The sequence below is a fragment of the Dama dama genome, chromosome 33 (assembly GCF_033118175.1).
Source record: "Dama dama isolate Ldn47 chromosome 33, ASM3311817v1, whole genome shotgun sequence".
Lineage (NCBI taxonomy): Eukaryota > Metazoa > Chordata > Mammalia > Artiodactyla > Cervidae > Dama > Dama dama.
The window spans coordinates 69,878,653-69,898,485 of NC_083713.1; the positions used below are offsets into that span (position 1 = coordinate 69,878,653).

The following is a 19,833-nucleotide window of genomic DNA, read 5'->3' on the forward strand; positions in this document are numbered from 1 at the left end:
GTTACTGTTTTAATTAAGAATTTAGGAAGCAAAAGAAAAGCCCCTTCTCACCTCTCATTAGTACATGCCTTCTCAGTCACTTCAGTCCATCTGACTCTTTGTAACCCCATGGACTGTAGCCCGCCAGGCTCCTCTGTCCATGCGGTTTTCCCATAGCAAGAATACTGGAGTGGGTTGCCATGCTCTCCTCCAGGGGATCTTCCCAACCTAGGGACTGAAACTGCATTCCCTGCTTCTCCTGCATTGCAGGCAGATTCTTTACCACCGAGCCACAAGGGAAGCCCCTTATCGCTCATGAGGGCTGTGCTTAGTCACTCAGTCAAGTCTGACTCTTTGCAACCCCATGAACTGTAGCCTGCCGGGCTCCTCTGTTCGTGGGGATTCTCGAGGCAAGAATATTGGAGTGGGTTGCCCTGTCCTCCTCCTAACCTCTCATGTATGCTCACAAATGTCATATTACCAATGAAACAACATCAATAGTGAAAGGTAGGTGAAGGATTTCTTCAACAAGACATGCAAAATATATATCATCAGGATGACAGCTGGTAAATTTGACATTAAAATTTAATACTTTTATATGATAAAAGACATAATGAAATTCAAAGTCACAAACCAGAAAAAGGGTTGTTAATACTCAAAGCTAACAGAAGATTACAATCCCACATACATATATTAAAAAAATCCTACAAATTAACAACCCAAGAGAAAAAATAGACAAATTATCAAAAAAGCATTTCACACAGATGTATGAAAAGACTGACAAGGTCATGTGCAGTCAGGAAGACATGAATACAGCACTGCTGCTGCTGCTAAGTCGCTTCAGCCGTGTCCGACTCTGTGCGACCCCATAGACGGCAGCCCACCAGGCTCCCCCATCCCTGGGATTCTACAGCACTACAGGGGAGCAAAACTTGCCACCCCAAAATGTCTCTTTAGTATGCAAATTATTTCTAACTGAAAACCATCCAGGCCCAAAAGACTCAGGGAGAAACTTCATCTTCCCCTGATTGCCTAAAAAGTTTAGATAGAGGGCCTGTTCCCCCAATACAGATATCATCAGAAAAATCTGCAAGAAATAAGGGTGAGATGTGATGGGGTAACAGGGCCTAGAGATCACAGTCCATCCTGTGTCCCATTGTATCTGCAGGGCCAGCAAACCTTTGTTTACCAAACATTTGCTTTTCCAACTCCATGTGACTTGCCTTCCTCCCTTTGAAGCCCCAGTCACCTACCCTCAACTTCCTCTTTAGTCTGTAACTAAAGATGGTGTGTAAGTTCAGAGCTTCATCCGTTTTGGCAAGCTACTCAACTCCAATTTCCCTGGTCTCTCCCATGCTAACATATTTATTAAACTTTGTTTGATTTTTTTCCTGTTAATCTATCTCATGTTGATTTAATTCTTAGACTATCCAAAAGAACCTAGAAGGGTAGTGAAAAATTTTTTCCTCTCTGATAGCACCGGTGAGAAACCAGTGCACACCCACCCGATTGGCAATGAAGCGCAAGGCTCACAAGGTCTGCTGTTGGCAAAGATATGGAAGGTAGGAGCTTCATATCCTTCTGGTGTAGTGTGAGGGGATGGGACAAATACATCTCTTTGGAGAATAATCTGACAATACCCATCAATCCTGCATCCAGGGATCCCTCCTAAGACCATTCACATGTGTGCACAGAGACAGCCCCAAGAATGTGGGTGGAAGCAATGTTTGCAATTTTGAGAAATTCAAACAGTTGTACTTTGCAAACCACAGGACAATCATAAATTAATTAAAGCATATTTCTTTAATGGAATATTCCACAGCAGTTCAAAAGAATGAAGGGACACATATGCATCAAAATAGATAGAAATGAAAATACAGTGTTAAATGAAAAAGTAAGTTATGCCATGATATGAAGAGTTTTGCCAATTTTATAAATTTTAATTTATATAAACTATATACAGTATAAAATTTAATGTACATACAGTATTTACATATAGTAATAAATGCTAGTTTGTTTATATAGATATACAATTTAATATTTATTTAGAGTAATTATCATAATATTAAAACAAGTTTATACAGTATATAAATATAATTTTATATAATTATATGCAATATATGAAATTTATATAGAATATAAAACTTCATTCATATACATATGAGTTTATGTCTTTTAAGTTAGTAGTATTTTATATAAATATGAATATATCATAAAAATATGAAATACTTGTAGAATATTTTTAATTATTGCCTTAATGCTTGCCTCTGGGAGAATATGGAAGCCAGAAGAGATACAGAGGGGCTTTAATTATGCTTACAATGATTTATTTCTTAAAAAATAATACATCTGGGTGGAAGGTACATGGGTGTTTGTTCTATTTCTAATATTTTTTATTTTTAAAAATTTATGTAACAAAAATATATATAGATGCCTCCAAGTTTCATCCTTATGAGAGAAGTAAGGACTAGGTTGATGTACTAAGGGCAGTAAAGGGGGTCATGTCTGGACCTTAGGGCCTGGCACAGGCCTGGTGAAAGGACAGGTCAGCCCATGGACCTGCCTGGTCAGGGATGGAAAGACTGCTAATGGAACAATCTCAGACACACTCCCAGAGGAGACTCAGGGCTCTGGGAAATCAGGGAACTTCAATGCAACCAGTGCAAAGAGAATCTTTCTGAACAATAGGAGATAACCCAAAAATCCATTTCAGTTTGGCTTAGGAAAGAATACCCATGCCTTCATCTTAAGGCAGGGATATCTGATGCTCTGAAAAGTCATGAAGCAGTCAGATTCTGAAGTTGAGAAGTGACCTCTCATTGGGCAGCCTCCCAGTTCTAGGCTAAACTAGAAATTGACAACTCTATCTCTCCATCTCTCTGGCAGAAATACAACAGGGTCCCTCTAGACTTGGTATGTGAACCCTTGCACAAGTCTCTTTCTTCTCTGAGTTTCTATTTCTGCATGCATGAAACACAACAAGTTAACCTGTATGTGTGTGTACATATGCATGTATGCGTGTACATATACACACATATGTATGTGCGTACATATGCATGTATGCAGGCCTCCCAGGTGGCTCAGTGGTAAAGAATACGCCTGGCAATGCAGGAGAAGCAGGAGATGCAGGTTCCGTCCCTGAGTCGGGAAGATCCCCTGGAGTAGGAAATGGTGACCCACTCCAGTATTCTTGCCTGGAAAATTCCACAGACAGACGTCTGGCAGGCTACAGTTCATGGGGTCACAAAGAGTTGAACACAGCTGAGCAACTGAGCATGCACACAGGCCTGCACGTATGCACACACACATAAACACGTGGGTGCAAAATTTCTCCAGAGCTACTATCTCTCTGTTTCATTACTGTGTTAGGATCATTCCCATATGATTTGTGCCAATAACATTGATAAAGGGAGTAAAATGAGCTGAATAATGAAGGTTAAGGAGATGATTAAGGGGAAGTTAAGGGGATGATTATTCAAATAAATCCATCTCCCATGACTACTAGAGAGCAGTTGGTATTGATTATGCACAATCATATAGAAAGATCCTATTTCTTTGTAGCTTTGAAACCCTGGACAAATTATTTCATCACTCTCTGCTTCAATTTCCTCTGTGTAAAAATACATTAATATCATCCATGTTTTGTTGTTGAGGGGAGGAAAAAAATGAGGTGATATATGTGAAATCATATATAGGACCCCCCAAACTGTAAGTATTCAGTAACTGATAATGTCTGCATATTTACTTCTGCATTACAGTGTTCACTTGTATGCATTCAAGTCTGAATATGGGTGTTTATCTCTGTGTATGGATATCCATTTCTCCAAGCAGTCTTGAGTCTGCCCAAGAATATCCAGGGGAAAAAAAAAATGATTAGATTTATCAAGTGAAGTTTTCCAGGCTGCCTTTCTGACTCGAGGCAAGTGAGTATCTGGCAGAGTTTTCAGTTTGCACAGCCACAGCAGTCTCAACCTCGCCACCACAACAATGCCTGGGGATACCTCTTTGTCAGAGATCCTCTGGTTGATGTTTTTAAAAGTCTAGGCCTCCCTGCTACGTGTATAAGATGTTCACGGGTGGTGTGCTTGGAACTGAAAAAGCCCAGGACACAAGATCACATAACATTTTCCTCCTGTCCTCATTGGCAACCGGTATATTACAACCCTTCTCCACTGGGTCCTTGAAATTCCAGGAGCCATGCCCCAGGTCCTTGGTGTTCCTTATCCTGCATCTCCATGACTCCTTCATCCATTGTGGATCAATGGTATTGATTCATTTGCCCAGAGTTTTCACTTTTACTCCATAGCTTAAAGTAAATAAAAGCGTTAGTCCAGAGTTGAGCTGTGCACTAAATGTCGTCTCTAAAACATTTCCCATAACTGAACTTTTTTCTTTTCTCTGAGTCCCTAACACACAAGAATAGCAGGACAACTTCTCTGGGCTGGGAGTTGTCCCTCTTCCAGGGCATTATTCCATATGGTTAGCCCCCAGTCTGTACGATCAGGGTGATGCTGAGGTGTATCTTACTCAGCCAGTGGGCCCCTCATTTCCAGCCACTCTTAGGCCTGTTGGGTGTGTAAGAAAAATCTGTGGCCTCTAGATTGGCCTAACTCGTGTGTGTGTGTGTGTGTGTGTGTGTGTGTGTGCTCAGTCACTCAGACGTGTCCAACTCTTTGCAACCCCATGAACTGTAGCCCACCAGGCTCCTCTGTGCATGGAATTTTCCAGGCAAGAATACTGGAGTGGGTTGCCATTTCCTTCTCCAGGCAATCTTCCTGACCCAGGGATCGAACCCGAGTTTCTTGTGCCTCCTACATTGGCAGTTGGATTCTTTTGTCACCACACTAGCTAGTTTCCAGGAAACACTGACTTCCTATGTAAGACCTCTCTACTTAGACTTACCACATGCCCTCTTCTTCCCCAGGGTCTTCCCTCCTAACAGAGGACCCACTAGGGAAAGACAGCATGGGCCTTCTTAGCTCTTGGATCTCATAAGTCGATCTTGAGTTCCACCCTGACCACCACCTTCCTCAAATCCATTTCAGAGACCCACCAGCTTCCTATATCTCATCACCTCTCTCTATTCTTTTTTCTCAGCCTGGGGTATCATTTTTGCAGTCTCAAAATCTGAAAAATGCCAGGAAGAAAAACAATTGATTAATATTCTAAACATTTTATCCCACCCAAAATGTCATTTGTGCCCAGGTCCCAATATACATGAAAATCGGGGTGGAGGTGGACTTCTATAGCTCACGTGCATTATTGAGTTCACACATAGCTCCAAGAGCTCTGCTGCGCACTGAGGATATAGGGACGAACAAGACAAGGCTGCTGCTCTCCAGTCATTCCCAGTGTGTTAAGGGAAGGAAGCAGGAAAACAAATAGCTGCCATGCAATATGACGAGTTCAACTAAAAGGTACTCATCAGCACAAAGAAGGAGAGTTCGGTTCTCTGGTGGACAGAGATGGTGTCTTGGTCAGTTAGGACTGCTACAACGAGGTACCACATAGACTAGGTGGCTTATAAACAACAGAAACTAATTCCTCATAGTTCTGGAGGCTGGAAGTCCAAGATCAGGGTGCCAGCATAGCCGGGTTCTGCTGAAGACTCTCTTCCGAGTTGCAGACTGCTGACTTCATATAACCTCAGTTGATGGAGAGTAGAGAGACTTCTCCAAGATCCTTTTTAATAAGGTTACTAATACCATTAGTGAGGGCTCCACCCTCATGACTTCACTATCTCCCAAAATTCCCACCACCAAATACCATCACACTGGGGATTAAGATTTTAGCATTTGAATCTGGATGGACACATACACTCAGTCCTTTGTAGATGATGAGGGTGATTCAGACAGTCTTTCTGGAATGGATGTTGAAGAGCCCCTCTGACCAGAAGTATCCTTCTTTCTCCTCCCTGCAGACATAGTCATTCATACTCCAACAATTCCATGGGCGTTGGCCCACCAGGATGCTACTTAAAGTCCTAGAAATAAATTCTCGGTGGTAAGGTATCATGTTATCATGAAAGTGTAACACATTAGCCTACAAATACACTAAGCAGATTTATTGATGATCGATTATTAACATGACCCATCGTCACCTAGTAGAGACTGGAAGTTTGAAGGAGAGCCAGGTCCTAATTGAAGAGAAAACAGCAGGGGGGCTTGAGCAGGGGTACTTTCTTGGCTTCCCCAGAAGCATAGCCTGAGATGAGAATTCTTACTCAAGTGGTTTATGAAAGAATGCTTCCAGAAGAAAGAAGGAAGCAGTCTAAGACAGGGGAACAAGAGCAAGCATGTGGTCTCAACTGGATATGAGCTTCAGTATAATTCAGGATTGGTTCCAGCTGGAGGGAAGACGGGAGCAGAGGATGGGACAGCAGGCAGCCACCTTCTATCAGGAAAGCTCCCATTGGCTGAGAGGGAGACAGGAAAGGTAGTCAACAGTCACTCCTCACGGCAGGGAATGAATGTCCATCAGGCATCTGGGAAGGCACCAACAACATCAAGCACAGGCCAGGGACCAGTAGGGAGCCTGGGGTCGACAGCATCCCCAGGGCAATTGGTAGAAGTCTTGGAATACAAGAAGAGAATGATGCCAGAAGAGGAAAGACCCATCAAACCAAGAGATTCTTAAGGACAGTTCCTGGTAAATTGTATGTCTCCTCTGGTAGCCCCCTGAAAGAAGGGAGTACAACCCCCACCTTGTTCTGTACTTTCCCAACATTTGACTTAGGAAAGCCTTAGAATCTAGCAGTGGGAGGCACCCCAAAGCCCTGATCTGCCCTCCCTCAACTGTGACTGCAAGATCCCATCTCCTCACTCTCCAGGTGACAAAGGGCTGTGAACAATCACTGCATCCATTACTGGTCCCCAAGATTACACTTTCCCCTGTAATCTCTAGCAGCGCTAGCACTTTCTGGAGCATAACACAAACTACACAGCAAGTGTGGGTGGGAGGTGAGATACTGCCCACCTTCACCTCCAAGTGATTCTCGGTGGTTTCTCCTCAGCAGGGCCAGCCTTGGGGAGCTGCTGAGAAACAGACCAGGCAGCCCAATTCTCAGCTGGGAAGTGTCACTACCATGCTGGGCAATTGGCTTTGGCTTTGGCCAAGCTTCTGGGGAGAAAAAAGCAGAAGCAAATGTGAGGATTGGCTCTTCAGGAATCTGAGGGACTAATGGATGTGCCAAAGAACAAAAAAAAAAAAAACAAAACTTTGTATATGTTGTTAGGAATCATGGCTCATAAAATATGCCCTACCCAGTCATGGGGTTCCTTGAGCTAAACCAAGGTCTTTCCTTCTAAAATCAAATATTAGCCATTTTCCCAATTCAAATAAATTAACAAATAGAATTTTCTCTATTTACATCTTCTTTCTATTATTTTCTCCTACAACTCAGTCATCTGTTTGCTGGTATAAAACAAGTATCTACTAGCTATGAATTTTTTAAAAACTTGTGGGAAAACCAGTTATGTTTGGTTTATGCTTATTGAATGTGCAATCATGGTTCTGATCCTATATTCCATATAGAAAATGTTAAAACAGTAACTGCCATTTTCAGTATTCTCACATGTAATTTAGACAGCATTACCCCTGTTTTACAAATAAAAACATGAATGGATAAACTGAGGCACTAAGAGTCTCTAAGTTAATAAAACATTTACACAAAAGTTAATGAATTATTTACACACCAAAAATTTGATTGTGATAGTCATATAATAGAGACTTAAGTTAGTCTTGAAGGTGAGCTAAGGTGTCCTGAGAAAGTGATATTTTTTAAAAATTTTATGTTTTACTATTTATTTTTAAGAAGCATTCACTTTATTTTTTGGCTGCACTGGGTCTTTGATGGGGCATTCAGGCTCTTCATTATGGCACAGGCTTCTCTTGTTGCAGAGCACAGACTCTAGAGTGCCCACACTTAGAAGTTTTGTTGCTTAGTTGCCCCCGAGGCCTGTGGAATCCTAGGTCTCAGACCAGGAATTGAACCCACATCCACTACATCGCAAGGCAGATTCCCAACCACTGGACCACCAGTGAAGACCACCTAGAGGAGGAGATAATTAAGACAAGTTCTAAAAGAAGAGGCAATAGGAGAAGGGAGTCACAAGAAATTGCATTTGCAAAGCCTACATTAAACAATGCAGGTGCTTTGGGAAACATTCTGGCAGGTCCTCAAAAGGTTAAACATAGAAAGAGTCACCATAGGCAACTCTTTCCCAGAGAAAGAGCAAAAAAATCAGCTTTTGAATAAACATCTGGGAAAACACCAATTCTAAGGAAGGCTTGGCATGGGGGGAAAATCCACAGGGACTAGACTTCGTCTTTCCTGCTCAATTTCCATCGTCCATTGGTGAGCTTAACACAGTGAATGGAAAAGATGGGCTATACCAGTGGTTCTCAAACAAGGGCAGTGTTCCCGCTGGGGGATATTTGACAACATCTGGAACCATTTCTCATTCTCACGACTGGGAGATGGGGTGGGACCTGCCCAATGGGTAGGTGGCAGAAACACACTTTCCCAAGTGGAGAATGGTGTCAACTGGGCCCCAGATTGAACCACAGGCTTTGAAGTAGGCCTCCTTCTGAAAGACAATTTTATCATTTCTAGTAAGAAATAATAGAAAGGCATGGACAGACAGAGAGTGAGGGAGAGAGACGTGAGCAAAAGTACTGGGCAGAGACAATCCCAGCCAACACCATAAAAACTTTCTACAAAATTTTCCTTTCCCCACATACATTCCACCCAGGGCTACTTTGATTCCGGGTCTTTCTCTTTTCTACATCAGAAGAAATTCACCTTTTTGATACTTTCCTCAGAATGTTAACATTTGGTGGTGTTTGGTAAACCATGAAGACTGGATTGAGGTACATCCCCAAGTAGCTTCAAGATGTCTGCATAAAAGTCATCCCATGACAGAGATGAGTACTATTATTACACACAAAAGATAAAATGGTAGCCATGGGCTCTGAGCAAGCTTGAAGAAAGGTCCAAGTGCTGACCAGCTCTATGTTTTTAATCCAAAAATTTATCACCTTCCTGAAATTTCTATCATTAGAGCCAATTTGGGGGTGACAGTTCCTTTAAACTTGATGAAGAAGAATCCATGCATTGCATTTTACTCCTCATCCTGTATGCAGAGTAGTCACTATGACTTATAGTCAAATTCCTTTCCACATTACTTTCCTTAATATTATCTGCTGCCACTTTAGCCATCACTGCTGCAGCTCCATTAGCTACATAGAGCAGTCTAAATGCAACACCTCACCCAACTCCCCCCCCATAAAATTACCATTTGCTCTGCTCACATTAAGTAATGATTTGCAATGTCCTTCTCCCTTTTCCTGTTCACAGCTCTGCCAACAACATTTCTTAATGCAAATAGTAAAAACTAAATTACAAGCGTGATCCAATTTTGCTCTGCATAATTAGTGGATTAAACATCAGAGAAAATCCACTTATTTTCACAGATCATCCAACTTCCTACCTCCAACTCCCCACCACCGCCAACTCTCCACACACAGAAATAAAGTCTCCATGAGCACAAGGCGAGAAAGGTCTTCATTTCTAAAGGACAATCACAGCCTTCAGGTTGGTTCTCAGATGACTCCAAGTATAATCCTTCTGTAGTTGGATTTTTTTTCCTAAGAAAACAAAGCTGGGGATCTGAATGACAACACCCCTGTCACAAGTATTCACTGAAGCTGCACATTTTTTCAGAGATTTTGGAATGCGCTCTTGGTAACTGAAAAACACCAAGCCACTCAGCTTGTCTCATCTTGGCTTCTGAAACTGGATGGTTCAGGTTTAATTCTTGGTTTTGCCAGCTGTATAATATTGGGCAGGTTACTTAACTTTTCTCCATCCATTTCCTTAACTCTAAAATGGGCAGGGTTGTGAGACTTAATACCTACAAAGTGCTTAGAACAATGTCTGGCACATAGTAAATATTCAAATTGGTCTGCATTATTCCACTATGCCTAGAGACCAGCTGAGGAGAACAGGAACCCTCAAACCAACCACTCACCACCCTGCATGTGGGGTGGGGATCAGGATTCACAAGTGTGACAGAGGCCTGGGCTGCATGTTATGCTCATAAACATGTGGTCCATCCACCCAGCACTGCCACAGGCTGATGCAAATGGATGCTGGAAACAACTATTCCCAATGCAACAAAGGGTTTGTTAAAGAAACAAATGAAAGATACTCATGATGTAAGGGCAGAATGTGGTCAGGGAAGGCAGAGAGAGCAAAAAAAAGAAAAAAGACTCCTCAGATTTTCTCCTGTATCTTTTCCCTCCCAAATGTCTACAGTAGACACTTACAGAGTAAATTAAAACATCAACAGCTGAGTGGACAAGCACTCCTGTCACCAAAAAGCAATCATGACTGGGTACCTCTCCTATTACCTTAACAGTATAAGTAAGATTGCTGTCATATTAGTGCTTTAGGTACATTTTCTCATCTAACACTCAAGACGAGTGCTAGTAAATTGGTGAAGTGCTGGTATTACTTCAATTTTACAAATAAGGAAACTGAGAACTTAAGTACATGCCCAAGATTGCACAGCTTGTAACTGACAGAATTGGAACTGGAAACACAAATCTATTAACTCCAGAGCTCATATTCTTCACCACCATGCTGGGACTCCTTGAAGATTCCTAGAGCTTGGATAAGTGATAAGTCCAGTACTTGGAAAGTTGGCACTGACTGAGCAATGTGTAGTACCTCTATCAATTCTGGTCAAAAGGGAGAAAGCATAGTAAGAAGATTCCGCCCCCCCCCCCCCCAAGATAACAGAGAGGACTTCTTCTCAGTGAACTGAAGAATCTCTTTTTAAAATGCCATTTTGGGGAAGGAAATCAGTCTAGACAGTGGAGTAGAAGGACATGTGCTCACCCCTTCTTAGGAGAACACCAAAATCACAACTAACTGCTAAACAATCATCAACAACAACAAATAAAACACTGGAACCTACCGACAAAGATACCCTACATCCAAAGACAAAGAAGAAGCCACCATAAGATGGTAGGAGCGATGCAATCACAATGATATCAAATCCCACACCCACTGGGAGGGCAACCCACAAACTGGAAAATAATTGTACTTCAAAAATGTCCCCATTGAAGTGAAAGTTCTGAGCCTCACATCAGGCTTCCCGGCCTAAGGGAGGCAGGAGGAGCTGCTGTGAAGGATAGTGGAGTTTGGTCACAGGAGTTACACAGGACTGCGGGGAAAACAAGCGCTACCTTTTGAGGGTGAACACAAAGTCTCAGGCCCACCCGTATCCAGAGGAACAAAGCAGGGACCCATGAGAGTCTGGGACAGACTTACCTGCTGGTGTTGGAGGGTCTCATGCAGAGGGAGGGGGTGGCTGTGGATCACTGTGGGGACAAAGATGCTGGAAGCAGAAGCTCTGGGAAGTACTCACTGGCATGAGCCCTCCTGGAGGCCACTATGAGCACCACCAAACAGCCTGTAGTCTTCTGAGCTGTGTCTCCTCAGGACAAACCACTGACGGAAGGGAACAGCCCCACCCATCAGCAGCCATGCAGCTTAAAATCTTACAGAGCATTGCCTTGCCCACCAGAGGGAAAAGAACCAACTCTACCTACCACCAGTCCCTTTCATCAGGAAGCCTGAACAAGCCTCTTAGATAGCCTCATGCACCATAAGATAGCAGAACAGAAACTGCAATCACAGAAAATTAGACGAAATGGCAGAGTAATACGTCTCAGATGAAGGAACAAGATAAAACCCCAGAAGAACAACTAAGTGAAATGGAGATAGGCAACCTTCTGGAAAAATAATTTGGAATAATGGTAGTGATGGTGATCCAGGATCTTGGAAAAAGAATAGAGGCAAGGATTGAGAAGATGCAATAAATGTTTAACAAAGACCTAGAAGAACTGAAGAACAAGCAGAGATGAACAATACAATATCTGAAGTGAAAAATACACTAGAAGGACTCAACAGTAGAATAATTGAGGCAGAAGAACAGATAAGTGACCTGGAAGACAGAATGGTGGAAATCACTGCTAAGAAAGAGAATAAAGAAAAGAAAAGAAATGAAGACAGTCTAAAAGACTTCTGGGACAACATTAATCAGTGTTTGCATTATAGGGGTCCCATGAGGAGAAGAGAGAGAGAGAAAGACCTGAGAAAATATTTGAAGAGATAATAGCTGAAAACTTCCCTAACATGGAAAAGAAAACAGTCACCCAGTCCAGGAGGTGCAAAGAGTCATAGACAGGATAAACCCAAGGAGGAATGTGCCAAGATACATAGTAATAGAACTGACAAAAATTAAAGACAAGGAAAAATATTAAAAACAACAAGGGAAATGAAACAAACAGCATACAAGGGAACTCCCATAAGGTGATTAGCTGATTTCTCAGCAGAAACTCCGCAGGCCAGAAGGGAGTAGAATGAATGATATATTTAAAGTGATGAAAAGGAAGAACCTACAATCAAGAACACTCTACTCAGTAAGGCTCTCATTCAGGTTTGATGGGGAAATCAAAGATTTTCAAATAATCAGATAGAATTCAGCACCACCAGATCAGTTTTGCAACACATACTAAAGGAAATTCTCTAAGTAGAAGAGAAAAGGCCATTACCAGAAACAAGAAAAATTAAGAATGGAAAAGTTCATCAGTAAAGGCAAACACAGTAAAGATACAAAATCATCCACACAAAATTTGATATCAAAACCAGAAATTTTGAGAAGGGAAGAACACAAGCATAGAATATTGGAAATGCATTTGAAATTAAAAGACCGGCAACTTAAACCAATCTTGTTGGTATATAGACTGCTATATCAAAGCCTCATGACAATCACAAACTGAAAATCTACAATAGACAGACACACAGGAAAAAAAAAAAAAGAAATTGAAACACAATTCTAAACATAGTCATCAAATCACAAAAGAAGAGAACAAAAGAGGAAGGGAAGAACAAAAGACCTACAGAAACAAATCCAAAAGAGTAACAAAATGGCAGTTAAAAACATATGTATCAATAATTACCTTATATACAAGTGGATTAAATGCTCCAACCAAAAGACATAGAATGGCTGAATGGATATAAAAACAAAACCCATATATATGCTGTCTGCAACAGACTCAGCCATACCTAGGGACACATACAGACTGACATTGAGGGAATGGAAAAAGGTATTCCATGCAAATAGAAATCAAAGGAAAGTTGGAGCAGCATACTCATATCAGACAAAATAGACTTTAAAATAAAGACTTATAAGAGACAAAGAAGGACACTACATAATGATCAAGGGATCAATCCAAGAAGATATAACAATTGAAAATATTTATGCATCCAATGTAGGAGCACTTCAATATATAAGGCAAATACTAATGTCCATACAGGGAAAATCAATAGTAACCCAATAATAGTGGGAGATTTTAACACCCCACTTTTATCAATGGATAGGTTCATCTAGACAGAAAATCAATATGGAAACATAAGCCTTAGCTGACAGTTAGACCAGGTGGACTTAAGTGACATTTATAAAACATTCTATCCAAAGGCAGAAGGATACATTCTTCTCAAGTGCACATAGAACATTCTCCAGACTTGAATACATGCTGGGCCACAAAGCAAGCCTTGGTAAATTTATGAAAATTGAAGTCATATCAAGCGTTTATTAAACCACAATACTATGAGATTAAAAATAAACTACAAGAAAAAACTATATAAAAATCACAAAAATGTAGATGCCAAACAATGTGCTACCAAGTAACCAATGGATCACTGAAGAAATCAAAGAGGAAATAAAAATTACCTGGAGACAAATGAAAATAGGGGTAACAATGATCTAAAACCTATGGAATGCAGCAAAAGCAGTTCTAAGAGGGAAGTTTATAGCAATACAATCTTTCCTCAAGAAAAATCACAAAAAACAACATAACCTTACACCAAAAGCAACCAGAGAAAGAAGAGCAAATAAAACCCAAACTTAGAAGAAGGAAAGAAATCATAAACATCAGAGCAGAAATAAATTAAATTGAAATGAGGAAACAATAGAAAAGAAACTAAAAGCTGGTTCTTTGAGAAGATAAACAAAATTGATAAACCTTTAGCTAGACTCATCAAGGATGAAAAGGAATGGGCTCAAATCAATAAAATTAGAAGTGAAAAAGAAGTTATAACCAACACCATAGAAATACAAAGAATCATAAGAAGCAACTACATGCCAATAAAATGGACAACCTGGAAGAAATGGACAAATTCTTATAGAGGTATAGACTCCCAAGACCAAACCAGGGAGAAATCGAAAATGTGAATAAACACAAAGAGTCTGACACGACTGAGCGGCTGAATTGAACTGAACTGAATAAACAAATCACAAGAATTTAAATTGAATGTGTTGTTTTAAAACTCCCAACAAACAAAAGTCCAAGACCAGATGGCTTCACAGGTGAATTCTATCAAACATTTAGAGAAGAGTTAACTTCTAAATAGTTCCTTTTAAAACTATTCCAAAAAAAATTGCAGAGGAATGAATACTTCCAAACTCATTTTATGAAGCCACCATCACCCTGATACCAAAACTAGATAAAGATACTACAAAAAAATAAGAAAGAAAGAAATCCAATATCACTGATAAACATAGATGCAAAAATCCTCAACAAATACTAGCAATCTGAATCCAACAGTACATTAAAAGGATTATACACCATGATCAAGTGGGATTTATCCCAGGGATGCAATGATTCTTCAACATACACAAGTCAATCAATGTGATACACCATATTTGCAAATAGAAAAATAAAAACCATATGGTCACCTCAATAGATGCAGAAAAGGCTTTTGAAAAAATTGAGCATCCATTTATGATTTAAAAAAAAAAAAAAAAAAACTCCAGAAAATGGGCAAGGAAGGAACCTACTCCAACAGAATAAAGGCCATACAACAAACCCACAGCAAATGTTATTCTCAACAATGAAAAACTGTAAGAATTTCCTCTAAAATCAGGAACAAGACAAGGATCCTCACTCTCACCACTATTATTCAACATAGTTTTGGAAATCCAAGCCATGGCAATAAAAGGGGAAGAAAAAGAAGTAAAATGAAATAAAATGAATCTAGATTGGAAAAGAAGTAAAACTGTCACTGTTTTCAAACAACATGATCCTATACATAGAAAACCCTAAAGAAAATTGTTAGAGCTAATCAATGAATTTAGTAAAGTAGCATGATACAAAATTAATGCACAAAAGACCCTTGCATTCCTATATTCTAACAATGAAAACTCAGATAGAGAAATTTAAAAAATAGTCCCATTCACCATTGCAACAAAAAGAATAAAATACCTAGGGATAAACCTATCTAAGGAGCCAAAAGATCTGTATGCAGAAAGCTATAAGATGCTGATGAAGAAACCAAAGATGACACTAACAAATGGAGAGATATATCATGTTCTTGGATTGGAAGAATCAATATTATGAAAATGACTATACTACCCAAAGCAACCTACAGATTCAATGCAATCCTTATCAAGTTACCAGTGGAATTTTTCACATAACTGGAACAAAATATATATACAATTAGTATGGAAACACAAAAGATCCCCCTGCCAAAACAATTTTGATAAAGGAAAACAGAATAGGCGGAATCAGTCTCCCTGACTTCTCAGACTATATTACAAAGCTACAGTTATCAAACTAGTATGGTACTGGCCCGAAAACAGAAATATAGATCAATGGAAAATGTTTCTAGAAAGCCCAGAAATGAATCCACTCACCTGTAGTCAATTAATCTACCACAGAGGAGGCAAGACTATACAATGGAGAAAAGACAGTTTCTTCAATAAGTGGTTCTGAAACAACTGGGCAGCTGCATGTTAAAAGAAAAAGAAAGAAAGAAATTGGAACACTCTTTAACACCACACACAAAAATAAACTCAAACTTGATTAAAGACCTAAACTTGAGACCAGATACTATAAAACTTTTAGAGGAAAACATAGGCAGAATGCTCTCTGACATAAATCGCAGCAATGTTATTTTTAATCCCTTCCCCCAGAGTAATAGAAATGAAAAACTAAAATAAACAAATGAGACCTAATTAAACTCAAGAACTTTTGCACAGCAAAGGAAACCATAAAGAAAATGAAAAGACAACCCAAAGAATCGGAGAAAATATTTGCAAATGATGCAATCAAAAAAGGATTAGTATCCAAAATTTACAAACAACTCATATAGCTCAATACCATAAAAACAAACAACCCAATCAAAAAATTGGCAGAAGACCTTAATAGGCATTTCTCCAAAGAAGATATACAGATGGCAAAGAGGCACATGAGAAGATTAATTAATAGAGAAATGCAAATCAAAACTACAATGAGATATCACCTCACACCAGTCAGAATGACCATCATCAAAACAAAACAAAAAAAAAATCTACAAACAATGACGGTTATAGAGGGTGGAGAGAAAGAGCAACTCTCCTACACTGTTGATGGGAATGTAAATTGGTACAACCACTGTGGAAGGACAGAGTTTCCTTAAAAAACTAAAATAGAGCTATCATATGAACCTGCAATCCCACTCCTGGACATATATCTGGAGAAATACTTGATTTGAAAGTATACATACACCCCAATATTCATTGCAGCACTGTTTACAATAGCCAAGAACAGAAGCAACTGAAATGTCCATGAACAATTATTTGGATAAAGAAATGGTACATATATACACAATGGACTATTAGTTGGCCATTAAAAAGGATGGAATTATGCCATTTCCAGCAACATGGCTGGACCTGGAGATTATGATACTAAATAAATTAAGTCAAACAGAGAAAGACAAAAATTTTGTGAAGTCTCTTATATGTGGAATCTATTTTAAAATGATACAAATGTACTTATTTACAAAACAGAAACAGACTCACAGATTTAGAGAATAGACTCCTTGGTTACCTTGGCAGAAGGCCAAGGGGATAGATTGGGAGATTAGGACTAACATGTAAACACTGCTAGATTTAGAATTGATAACCAAAAAAGACCTACTATATAGCACAGGGAATTCTGCTCAATATTCTGTAATAATCTAAATGGGGAATAAATTTGAAAAGTGATAGATACATGTATGTGTATAACTGAATCTCTTTGCTGTACACCTGCAAAAAATTTTAAGAAAATAATAATAAAAGAGGAAGAAAAATTGCCATCCTAGGGAAAGAGAAGGAAGGGGCAGTACAGGGGCAGGGAATTAAGAAGCACAACCTATTAGATATAAAATAAGCTACAATGATATATTGTACAACAGGAGGAATATAGTCAATGTTTTGCATTAGCTATCAATGGAGTATAACCTTTAAAACTTGTAAATCACAGTATTATATACCCATAACTTATATGATATTATACATCAACTAAACTTGTGGGGTCTCCTGCATTGCAGGTGGATTCTGTACCAACAGAGCTATCAGGGAAGCCCATTTTTTAAAATGTCAACCCTAAATGTCTTATCTCATCTCAAACCTACCCTTTCCTGCTGAAATAAGCATGAACAGCCTTGCATTCGTTCAATATGTTCTTGTTGGCTTCAGCATATGATAGGTGCTCAGAATATAGGCAACGAGGTAAACTGCCAGAATGGAATTTTTTTCCCGTGTAATTCTTTTTTTTTTTTTTTTTTGGTGTAATTCTTACCACCAACGTTCATTGCCCTCACAAGGCACCACACTCAGTGCTGCAGGGACACAAAAAAACCTAAGACATCATCTCTGACCTTAAGACGTTAAAGACCCAGCAGGGTCCATAGCAGAACGTTGAGCCTAAGAAAAGGACAGGCTAGGGTCTCAGAGGAAGATGTAATCAGGCAGTGCAGCAACATTCCTAGCAAACTGGTTGCAGGAGGTAGCACTTGCCAACAGCCATCAAGGTGTCAGGGCCCCTGAATTGCTCTGCGCCCTGGGAGTCAGCTCTTAAAGACAGGTAGTCAACTCCTCCACTGAGTCCTCAGGCTCAACCTCTGCGGCCAGTGACATCTCCATACACAGCACAGGCCAGAGTCTGCCCGGCGACCCTGGAAAAGACCTCTGCAGGACTGGGCTTCAGCCTGGAAGGAGGGAAGGGCTCCCTGCATGGGGACAAGCCTCTGACGGTTAACAGGATCTTCAAAGGGGTGGCCTCAGAACAGAGTGACACAGTCCAGCCGGGAGATGAAATAGTACACCTGGCCGGCACCACCATGCAGGGCCTCACGCAGTTTGAAGCCTGGAACATCATCAAGGCGTTGCCTGATGGACCTGTGACGATCGTCCTCAGGAGGAAGAGCCTGCAATCCAAGGGGACCCCAGCTGCTGGAGACCCCTAGGCCCAGCACCAGTGCGGACGCCAGAGCCTACCACACCCAGGTCCCGGAACTGCTAATTCTCAGGGTCACGGCTGACCCCACCCAAGGGGGAATGCAGTGTGCTTCCCAGTGGCTGCTTGCCCAGGTCTGGACCTTCTGGGACCCCTCCCAGTAAAAGGGAGGTCCCAGAAGTTAGGATGCAGTCACAGTGGGGTGGCTGATACAAACGACAGACTGCATCTAGAGAGCTTAGTGATAATACTGTGGTGCTGTAAGTAAAATGGATCTATGATTGGATATGGGGGAAAAAAAAAAGGTAGGAGGTCAACAACAGAAGTGAGTAAGAGAAACAAACAATGTCTCATAAAGGAGATCTCTGACACTTGAAAACAGAGATTGAAAGATATGTAGAGTTTTGATATATCCATAGAGACTGACAGAGGTTCCTGGACTTGTCTATGATGTAAACACAGGTCTTGTGGATTTACTTTTGATTTCTTTGGGTAATTTCCTTACTGAGAAGAGAGATTTTGTAAATATTAAATTGACTTTGTGAGAAGATAAGCATTGAAGTCAGACAGACCCAGGCTGAAATCTTCCCTCTTCTACTAAACAGCTGTCTAAACGCTCCATGACCCAGGCCCTCTCCCCTGGGAGATGAGGTCATCAAAAAGAATAAATAAAGCTATGCATGCAAATATCTAACACTGAGGCTGGCACAAAGTAGGGGATCAATAAAGGTTACCTCCTCAGGTCTGCTAAGGGTTGGTTTCATTTGCATTTCAGCCAGTCAAGAGTTTTTCCCAGAACTCAGGTCTCTAGCAGTGTGTGGCAGTGTGTGCATGCTCAGTCGTGTCTGATTCTTTCCGACACCATGGACTGTACCTAGCAATCTCCTTCTGTCCCTGGAATTTTCCAGACAAGAATACTGGGTTGCCATTTCCCACTCCAGGGGATCTTCCCAACTCAAGAGTTGAAACCACGTCCCCTGTATCTCCTGCATTGGCAGGGGCCACCGGTGACTTTACCACTGAGCCACTTGGGCAGCCAGAACTCAGGTTTGAGATTTTGTAACCAAGGGAGTCCTTGAAGGAGTGGACTCTTTAAAGTCCAGGTCCATACATTACATACCACCACTACTCCTCTAGGAATGCAGTAAACCGCGCGCCCCCACCCCCTGCCCCACATGAGGTTAAGAGAGGAAAAACTACCTAGACAAATTGGTTCATGTCAAAAAAGTTATCAGCTATGTTTGAGGAAACCTACATTTTTCCCCTTTAACAAAAGAGTAAAAAATTAATAAAAACTTTATCCAAACACTATCTGTTCTATTAAGATTACTGATAAAAAAAAAAGAGATGATCTGATTAATTCTTTTCAATGATTGAGAATCAGATAGGAGATGGAAAGCTTTTTCTGCAAAGATCAGAGAGTGAACATGTTAGACTTTGAGGACTGTAGGGTCTCTGTCATGGCACTCAGCTGTGCCACTGTGGTGTGAAAACAGCCATGAACAAAGCTTCATAAATGAA

General features: G+C 40.5%; 1 pseudogene; it reads left to right on the forward strand.

Annotated features, from left to right (window-relative positions):
- Window positions 1–18,322, forward strand: part of LOC133051020 (pro-interleukin-16-like) — a 43,981-nt pseudogene extending 25,659 nt beyond the window's left edge.
- The last annotated feature ends 1,511 nt before the right edge of the window (window positions 18,323–19,833 follow it).